Source organism: Sinocyclocheilus anshuiensis, unplaced genomic scaffold, assembly GCF_001515605.1.
Source record: "Sinocyclocheilus anshuiensis isolate Anshui unplaced genomic scaffold, SAMN03320099.WGS_v1.1 scaffold195, whole genome shotgun sequence".
Lineage (NCBI taxonomy): Eukaryota > Metazoa > Chordata > Actinopteri > Cypriniformes > Cyprinidae > Sinocyclocheilus > Sinocyclocheilus anshuiensis.
The window spans coordinates 2,867,213-2,876,563 of NW_015548236.1; positions in this window are offsets into that span (position 1 = coordinate 2,867,213).

Sequence of the window (9,351 nt, forward strand, 5' to 3'; positions counted from 1 at the left end):
GAAATGCTATGAAAGTCAGTGGAGACCATCAACTGTTTGATTACCAGTATTCTTCAATATATATCATAACCAAAGGATTAAAGACTCCAGATACAAAAGAATATCTTCTTTTACGTTCAACATAAGAAAGAAACTTATACAGGTTCGGAATGGCATGAGGGTGAGTAAATCATGACAAAATTTTCATTTTGGGGTGAACTATTCCTTTAATACAGTCTAATGAAAGCTTGAGCAAGCAGCTTAGCCACTGCACATAGCTCATGTCTTGAATCTTTAACAGCAGCTAGCATGTAGAGGGGGAAAACCAGGACACCCCTGTCATGCGCCAATGATTCTCCTGTCAGTGTGCGCCTTGTCCTGTTGCCTTCTGGGAGTTGGGGGTTGGAGCATATCGGACACAAGTAAAAGGGCCAGAGAGCTGTAATGAAAACACATCACTTGTTCCCAGGGCTACACTATCACACGCATACAGTTCTTGCGTACACGCTTATTCTTGTGTAACATGCACCAGCAACATTCACCTCTCATTATCCGTTCTAAAAGTTTAGGTGGAATATTTCTCTTTATTAGCAAATGTCAATCGAGTATAAATGCTGTCAGAGTACTTGTGTTTGAAAACATTCTTGAACTGTACATTTTTGTAAAGTATATGTTGAGATGCTTAAGTTAAGTTGTTTTGATATTTGACAATGTTATAGATTTCTTCTCAGATAAAGGACGGAGAAAAGATGGGAAAACTCGGGATTTGGCGTGGTTGCCGTGCAGCTCGACGGCATGGTTGCTGAGTAATAAAGCGTAGTGCTGTAAAATAAAACGAGGTGTGGGAAGAACTGGAGAGCACGGCAAAGCCATTGGCTCCCTGAGTCATCATAAAACAATAACTCATTCCCATAAAACAAAGTGCTTATTAAATTATTTTAAACAATATTGCATGATTTGAGCACACTGAGCTGAGCTTCACTATTACAGCTGCATGGGAAAATAGAAAATAAATTGATTTATTGTCACTTACCATTGTACATAATGTAAACACAGTAAATTAAGATATAGATATTTTGTGATTACATACAGTTGTTGTAGGTATAATCTTTCCAAACCCGTAATGGAGAATTTAACAGATAGAAGTAATTTTATGAATAAAATATAATAATATAATAAACTGAATTGTCAAGTTTGCAATACAAAAATGGATAGATTAGAAACAATACCTAATAAAAATCTGATTATAATTTATACATTTGGTAAATTACATATTGAAAAGAGAACACAAGATCGGTTTGTCTCAAGTCAGATGGATATTGGAACTGTACTATTGTTGCAATAGATATTCAGGGTCACACAATGTAATTTATTTGCGTTAACAGACTAGTGCAGAGACATAATAAAGGGGTGGAGTTACTATCTGAAAAAACAGACAACCATGACCTTGACTATTGATTTTATATTGTTGGTGGCACCAAATGATTTTCGTGGTTGTTTTAAATATGTCCTCAAATAAAATGGGTTTATTTTAATGGAAACATTTTACTATTTCTGCCTTCATAATTATTAATGACTTGACCACTGTGCTCTTACAAGTCCAATTTATCCAAATAACAGTTTTAAAGCATCTTAATCATATTCCCCGTCTGGAGTGTATTTAGACTAAAAGCAGACTTCCTCGACACAGTAGTCACCAAGGTTGTACTGTTCATGTGTATGCATTTTCTTATAAAAATCAAGGTTGAAATATTATTGAAAGTGTTAAGTGATATTTTCCTGGCCTTAGACAAAGGAGATGATGTTGTTTTGGTGTTGCTTGATTTGAGTGCAGCTTTTGACATGATCGACCATAACATCCTCATCTCCCGTCTTGAACATTTAGTAGGGCTAAAGGGTACAGTCCTGAAATGGTTTCAGTCCTATTTGAGCAATAGATGTTTTTCAGTTAATTATAATAATAAAATCTCAGGTAAAAAACATCTTCCTTGGGGGGTTCCGCAAGGCTCTATCCTTTCTCCTATACTTTTTTCTCTATACTTGCTCCCTCTGGGCAGCATTTTTAGAAAGTATTGTGTATCATTTCATTGTTATGCCGACAACACACAAATGTATCTACCAATCAGACATTCCACAAATTCATTTGAGTAATTTCTAGAGTGTTTAAAGGACATAAAAAATTGTTTAATGCTAAATGAGGAAAAAACAGAGGTCATTGTTTTTAGCCACCCAAATAACTCCACAAAAAATTTATTAGATGCGAGCCCTCTGGCACCGTATTTGAAAAAAACAGTAAGGGATTTAGGCTTCCTAATTGATAATAACCTAAAATTAGATAAGCAAATTAACTCAGTGGTTCGGGTTGGTTCTTATAATTTGCGTTTATTAGCCAAAGTTAAACCGTTCTTGACAAACTCAGACTCTGAAAGAGTAATCCATGCCTTTATTCTATCACGGCTGGATTTCTTTAATTCTTTGTATTTTGGCATCACCGCCACATCTTTGTCTCGACTACAATCAGTACAAAATGCTGCGGCGAGGTTACTAAAAAAGGTAAAGAAATATGAATCAATTACCCCTGTGTTAGTTTCTTTAAATTGGCTCCCAGTCCATTTTAGAATTAAATATAAAATGTTATTGTTCGTGTTCAAATCTTTAAACCAGGCCCCATTGTATTTGGCAAACCTTTTAATCCCATATAATCCTCCTAGAACATTACGATCAGAGAATCAAAAATTACTTGTAGTGCCTAGAACAAATCGCCTATATAAAGGCGATCGGGCCTTCGCTGTGATAGGGCCAAGACTTTGGAATGAGTTGCCCCTGCCGATCAGGTCTGCCAAATCACTGTCAATTTTTAAGAAACTGTTGAAAGCACATCTAATGTTGGTAGCATACAATGATTGAGGTGGTATTTTATATGCCAATGTGGCGTTTTATGTTGTTGATGTTTGTTTTCATTCTTGTACTTTTCATGTAAAGCACTTTGGTTCAAACTCGGTTGTGTTTAAATGGTGCTATATAAATAAATAAACAAGAACAAGAAGGTTGAAATATTGTTATTGCTTATGTAGCCATTTTACACAAATCTCAATTTGTTTCAGTCTGTTACTTGTAATAGGGTGTAGAGCAAAATGATAAACTAATAGTCAACACAAAATGTTATCCCTTGTTTCTTAAGTGAGTGGAACATGTAAAAAAATCCAAGGCTCATCATTAGTTAATATACAGTGTGAGATTTAGAGGCTAAACTGTATTATTTAGACTGGCATAGTGGCATTATAAGCTTCTGGTAGTTTAAACCATATAGTGCTGAAGTAATGGCTATGATTCTCTGGGAATGCAAGAAGTAATAAATGTATACCTTAAAGGGATAGTTCACCCAAAAATGAAAATTCTGTCATTAATTACTCACCCTCATGTCGTTCTAAACCCGTAAGACCTCCATTCACCTTCGGAACACAAATTAAGATATTTTTGATGGAATCTGAGAGCTCTCTGACCCTCCCATAGACAGCAAGGATCCTTACATGATCAAGGTCCAGAAATGTAGCAAGGAGATCGGTAAAATAATCCATGTGACATCAGGGGTTCAACCGTAATTTTACGAAGCTACAAGAATACTTTTTGAGCGCAAAAGAAAAAAAAAGCTGCGCCACGTGGATACGCTGTTTACGTTGTTTACGTTTTGATTTTAACATAAACAGCGTATCCGCATGGTCCTTTGATTTGAACGTAAACAGCGTACCCGCAAGGCGCAGCTGACACAAAACAGCATACGCAATTTACGTTCAGTGGATACTCTCCAAAATGGCGCTAGGGTGACGATGTTCCGAAGATGAACGGAGGTCTAACGGGTGTGGAACAACATGAGGGTGAGTAATTAATGACAACATTTTCATTTTTGCGTGAACTATCCCTTTAAATGCAATGTAAAGCATCTTTCCTAATAGAGTCTACATAATGGATAAATGTAAAATATTTTCATAATTATATCAATTTGGATTCCATCCATTATCTAATGAGTTTGTTTTGGCATTTGATAATCATAAAATGTTTTCTCTGATCACTCAGGTATACCTCTGGATTCAGTAGTACATTCAGAAAAGCATGTAAGCTGCTTGGAAGGTGAAATTAACAGAGGAAGCACCAAATTTGTATCTTCTCCCTCCTGAGACAAAATTGTTAAGGTATGCTCATAATTTGTTTTTGTGGATTTTAAAGGGGTCATATGATGCGATTTTTCCCTTCTCTTTGAAGTGTTACAAGCTCTTGGTGCATAAAGAAGATCTGTAAAGTTGCAAAGACTAAGGACTCAAATCCAAAGAGATATTCTTTATAAAAGTTAAGAGTCAACCACGCGAGTAGACAACAATGCCGGCTGTTCTGACTCACAGACTGTAAGTACATTTTTATATATAAAGAATTTGCCACTGACGATTCAAACGCGAGTTTTGAGCAGTGTAGAGTAGCGCTTGTTGTTTGTCATTTCTCCGATCACAAATGCAGACATGGTTTTATGTTTACATGGCGCGATGTAACGCAACGCGTAAAAAGACAGTAATAAGTCATTATAATCCATAATTATGTCCCCACTGGATGCAACAAATGCCTCGTTTATAATGGGTTTTAATGTTTTTGTCTCGTCGCTCCGGCCGGACAGGCCATCACAGTATGGTAGGGGCGTAACATTTCCGTCACACGCTTGAGGAATTCGGCCAATTACAACGCACTGGATAGCTGGCCAATCAGAGCACACCTCGCTTTTCAGACCGATGAGCTTTGTAAAGGCGGGGCATAGTGGAGAAACAATGATGTACAGTATGTGCAAAATAATGTGTTTTTTTTTACCTTAAACTGCATAAACACATTTCATTACACCAAATACACAAAATAATGTTCTTTTTAGCAACATCATATGACCCCTTTAATAACAACCTCCTAAGCAATGATCCTACGGTCCATGTTGCACCCTAACCAGTAGGAGATTCTGGCTGCATCTCAGCTCTGAGCATTGGCCAGGTTAAACACATTGCTTGGCCTCTGTCTCTCTCTCTCTCACTGGTAAATGAAGAATGTGGGGCCATCGACCGGCCGCTCTTCTGATATGTGAATCCATCAGTATAGGCAATGAAGAGCTGGAGAGAGCTACTATTACCGCTGCAGCTACTGAAGAGGGCCACAGTAGATCTATATAGAACAAGACAGAAAGAGAGATAGAATTAGAGAGCGAGAGAGGAGAATAATTCTACTGGGGTTTATAGCTAGAAATTATTTATGGCTCTCTGTGGTGAAATTGACCATACATCCTTAAGTGTACGTTGATGGCCGTGAACAAAACACTGAACAGTAGTGTTCCAATACAGCACTGAATATATAATTTGACTGTGTACATCACACCAATATGATTTTACTCTAAATTCTAAAGATTCCCAAAACACATACAACAGTGTAACAGTATGTAGTCATTCAGATTTATAGTATCCTTCTGCAAATAAATAAACATTTCCATTTACTGTTTAGCCTTAAAAATATTGCTCATTGTTGACAGTTATGCTGAAAGTCTTGACAGATTTTGATGGATGTTATGTTGTATCTGGAGTCTTTTCTCCTTTGGTTCTCTTTCATGGAGAATCTACAACACAATTTTTGTGTACCTGCATGATTCTGGTTTTCATTTAAGGATGCTGTAAGATAAAGGTTTTCAAGTCTGATTCTGTAGTGCCCAGGCAATGCACATTTAGGATATCTATGCCTGTCTGGCACATATAGATTAGGTCTTGGAGCCTCTACTAATATATAAAGCCACTGTTTTAAATGATTATTTTTGTGCTCAGTTGGAATTGGATCTGCATTTTACAGGAAGGTAGATCTCCAGAGCAGGACTGAGCGTGTGTTTATGTGATTATGTTAATTCCTGTGGTTAAAAAACCCACCTCAGCAGCATGGTTTTCTCAGTAGATCAGTGTATGCTTTAGAGAAAATCCAATTACATTCCCTTGTCGAGCAAAAGCGATAGCGAATTTTTTATTCATTTATTTTGATGTACAACAGCATGCTTGATTTTGGAATATGATATGTACCTCTGGTTTTATTAAGGCTTGCTGAGGAAATGCTTGGGATATTAATTATAACCTAGTCCAAATTTTAATTCAATCTAAATTATTAGGTGAAATTTTACAAATGTTTCTAACCGTGAACATACCATGACACTATTGTTTGAAATCTTGTTTAGATTAATATTCAGATGTTAATTTTTAACTTCTACTGCCTCTTGTGTTTCTATACCAATGTTTTGCTTGAGTTCTCTGAAATGACTAATGATGTGACCTTATGTAGGTAATTGATTGCTTTGGTACCAATAGAACAGATTCAAATATAAAGACAAGTAGGTTCTTTAGAGGACTGAATAGACAGCAGTGTACTGAAAGCTTAAATTCAGTGATATTTCTAAAATAGGCTATATTTGGAAGTTGGATATATTTCAATTTCAAGACTAGAGTAAAGCAGAAGGTTTGGAAAACTGTCAGCCCATATCTTACAGTGTGGTGCAGATTTGTTTAATATTCTTAAAGACACATTTAAATTATATTATTTTGAAAAACATTAGCTCATATTAAAAATCTCATACTAGTGAAAAATAAGGTTCATTTTGGAAGATATTCTCAGCTATATAAGAGGTTGCAAATTTGACTTAATGTGACGTAAAATATCAGAAAGAGAGACAGAATCTTAATATTATTTAAAATATCAGTTTATTGATTTACCCCTGATCAAGACTGCTTTGGAGACAGAAAATTCCCTATTCACCTGTAATACATTGGAGGAGGAACCCTAATTTGCTAAGCAACGCTAGAAGCCTAAACTTGAAGCCTGTCCGCAGACCCAAGTTGACTGCTTTGGCAAACAGGGTAATGGAGAATAAACTGTGCTGAAAGAAATGCTGTAAATGAAGACATGCTCTACAATAACATAGGCTAAGCGGATCAGTTCTATACCAAATAAAACGGTACCCATCATGCTTTGTTCTCTCTCGGATAAATTACAAAGGGCATTTTTTGTTGGCCTGCCTGCCTGTTTCCTCAACTTGGACTCACTGTCTCCGGTACGCCGTAATAACGCTGATAGACGCCAGAGGAATATGACTTTCACACACCCGATTGATTTAATGTGACCTCTACTTTCTTTATGCTATTGAATGCCTATTTAACCAGATGAAGGCTCAAATTGTCCCGTACACTTGCGCATTAATTCCCCATTCATCATCATTAGGCAGTGAGCGGTCCATTCACGCCTTGCTCTGCCTGCTGTAAATTAGAACGTAAACAGGCTTTTAAACAGTCGCCGCCTTGAGATGCGCTCTAACTGACAGATGCGCGGTACCGCCCCAGCCTATTGTCGCTCCAGAAAAAAAGGAAACGAGATGTCAAATCTCATTCTCACAATATAGTCATACAGATCTTTACCACTGTTTTTGTTTCACTTTTGGTGTGTAATGTGATCATGGTTACAAACATGTTTTTGGATTTCTAGATGATGGACATGCAACCTAAATGTGCATAGGATACATCAAAGTACAGATTAATCAGATGGCTGTAATATTATTCTGCTCCTAGGCACTGAAAATAAACTACATGAACTGACAGATTTCTTTTTAACACACGTGCAGGTAAGCTGGCTTTGGGTACGCGCATAAAATGTCACATTTTAGGTATCGAACAAGCTTAAATTTATTAGACGGTGGTGAACTATCAGCCCGATATGGTTTTTAGATTTTTCTTTCTTTTATTTTTAATTGTCAATTTTGTCGTTGGCCATTTCTTATAGGCTACCTTCGCCGTAGGTAATTTAATGTAACAACCAGACATAAATCCGTCTTTGAGTTAACTGCTCCGGTTTAAATGGCATATTATTCCAAACATATGCATTTTAATCAACTTGGTCACACTTACAAGAACTGCTTCTAATAAGGCCATCAATCACATGCGCAACCAGGACCTTCTGGCTTGGGCTCGTGTGTGTGGGAGGAGGTGAATTATTTGGGCAGCGATCACTAGAAATTGTTGACATATTGTTTGTAAAATAGAAGATGAAAAGAGCGATTAAAATTCAAAACACCTCGTTTCAATGAATCAAAAATCTCTTTATAAATATAGGCCTAGTTAAAACTTACTGAAACATGATATAGCACGTGCACGGTTAATGGGGGGAAACAAACAGTAAGATTATTATTTTCTGTTATTTTTCCCCAGCAAATAGGCTAGCTTTAATTGCAATAACTTATGTTCTGAAAATTGTAATAATTTTAAGGTTGTCTACTTGTTTTTCGTTGTGTAATTCTGCTCGTTGGAAAGTGGGAGTCAGTTTTGATCTAATTTTAATATTGTGCTTTGGCGGTTCCACGTGTGGTGGTTAGACGCAATATCCAGCCTTCTCTATTATGTCCAGAAAGCTTCAATTTGCCGCTCCAGGTGCCACAATTACGCGGACAACCCAGCTAATTAACGTGAGTTGATTGGTGAGGTGGAGGCATCATCGATCTTTTGCATTCCAATATCTCCACAAGACATTTAATTCCAATCTTTCTATTAACAGCGCCGGAATATGGCTTCTGCTGGGTGCCCAGGGACTACTTACAGCTCGTTCAGATCAAGAGGTCCAGTTATATCCAAGTTATTAGATCATTTCAGTGTTTCAGAAGAAAATAATAGAGGCCATATAAGAGATAAAGGTGACAACGCACTGTAAATTTAAAGCAATACATGGTGTCATGTTGAAGATTGCTGCTGTCGTACTTTTATTGTCGAAGCCTACGTGTCGGCTTTTATTCATTTTCGTTCTAAGATTCTTCACATCAGACTGATTTGTTGCTTGTTTGTCTTCCAGAAATCCTAGAAAGATACATGTATAGAATAGATAGTGAATAGATTAAATTAATCTACACATCGTCGAGAAAATAGCTTACAGTGTTTCATCATTAATAGCGTAAAATATTTTCAGTATATACCATTTTTGTTTCAAGAATAAGCATTAGTCACTCTACACTTTTCGTTTGAAATAGTTTATTATTAAATTGAATTTAATCAGAACACTACTGACCCATTTTCGCGCATTTTCCAAAACCTGAAATCAACTGAGCAGAGTAGGAATAGCCTACGTAAACTGTACATTTTTTAAAAACTTGATGCAGGAGTTTAACTCAAAATACATAAACATTGCGGTCAATAAATCAATAAATAATGCCACGTCTGATGATGTCCATAAATATTAGCTCATTTATGCTTGATTTATCATTTTACTTGTGTGTGTGTGTGTGTGTGTGTGTGTGTGTGTGTGTGTGTGTGTGTGTGTGTGTGGGTGTGGGGGCGGGTG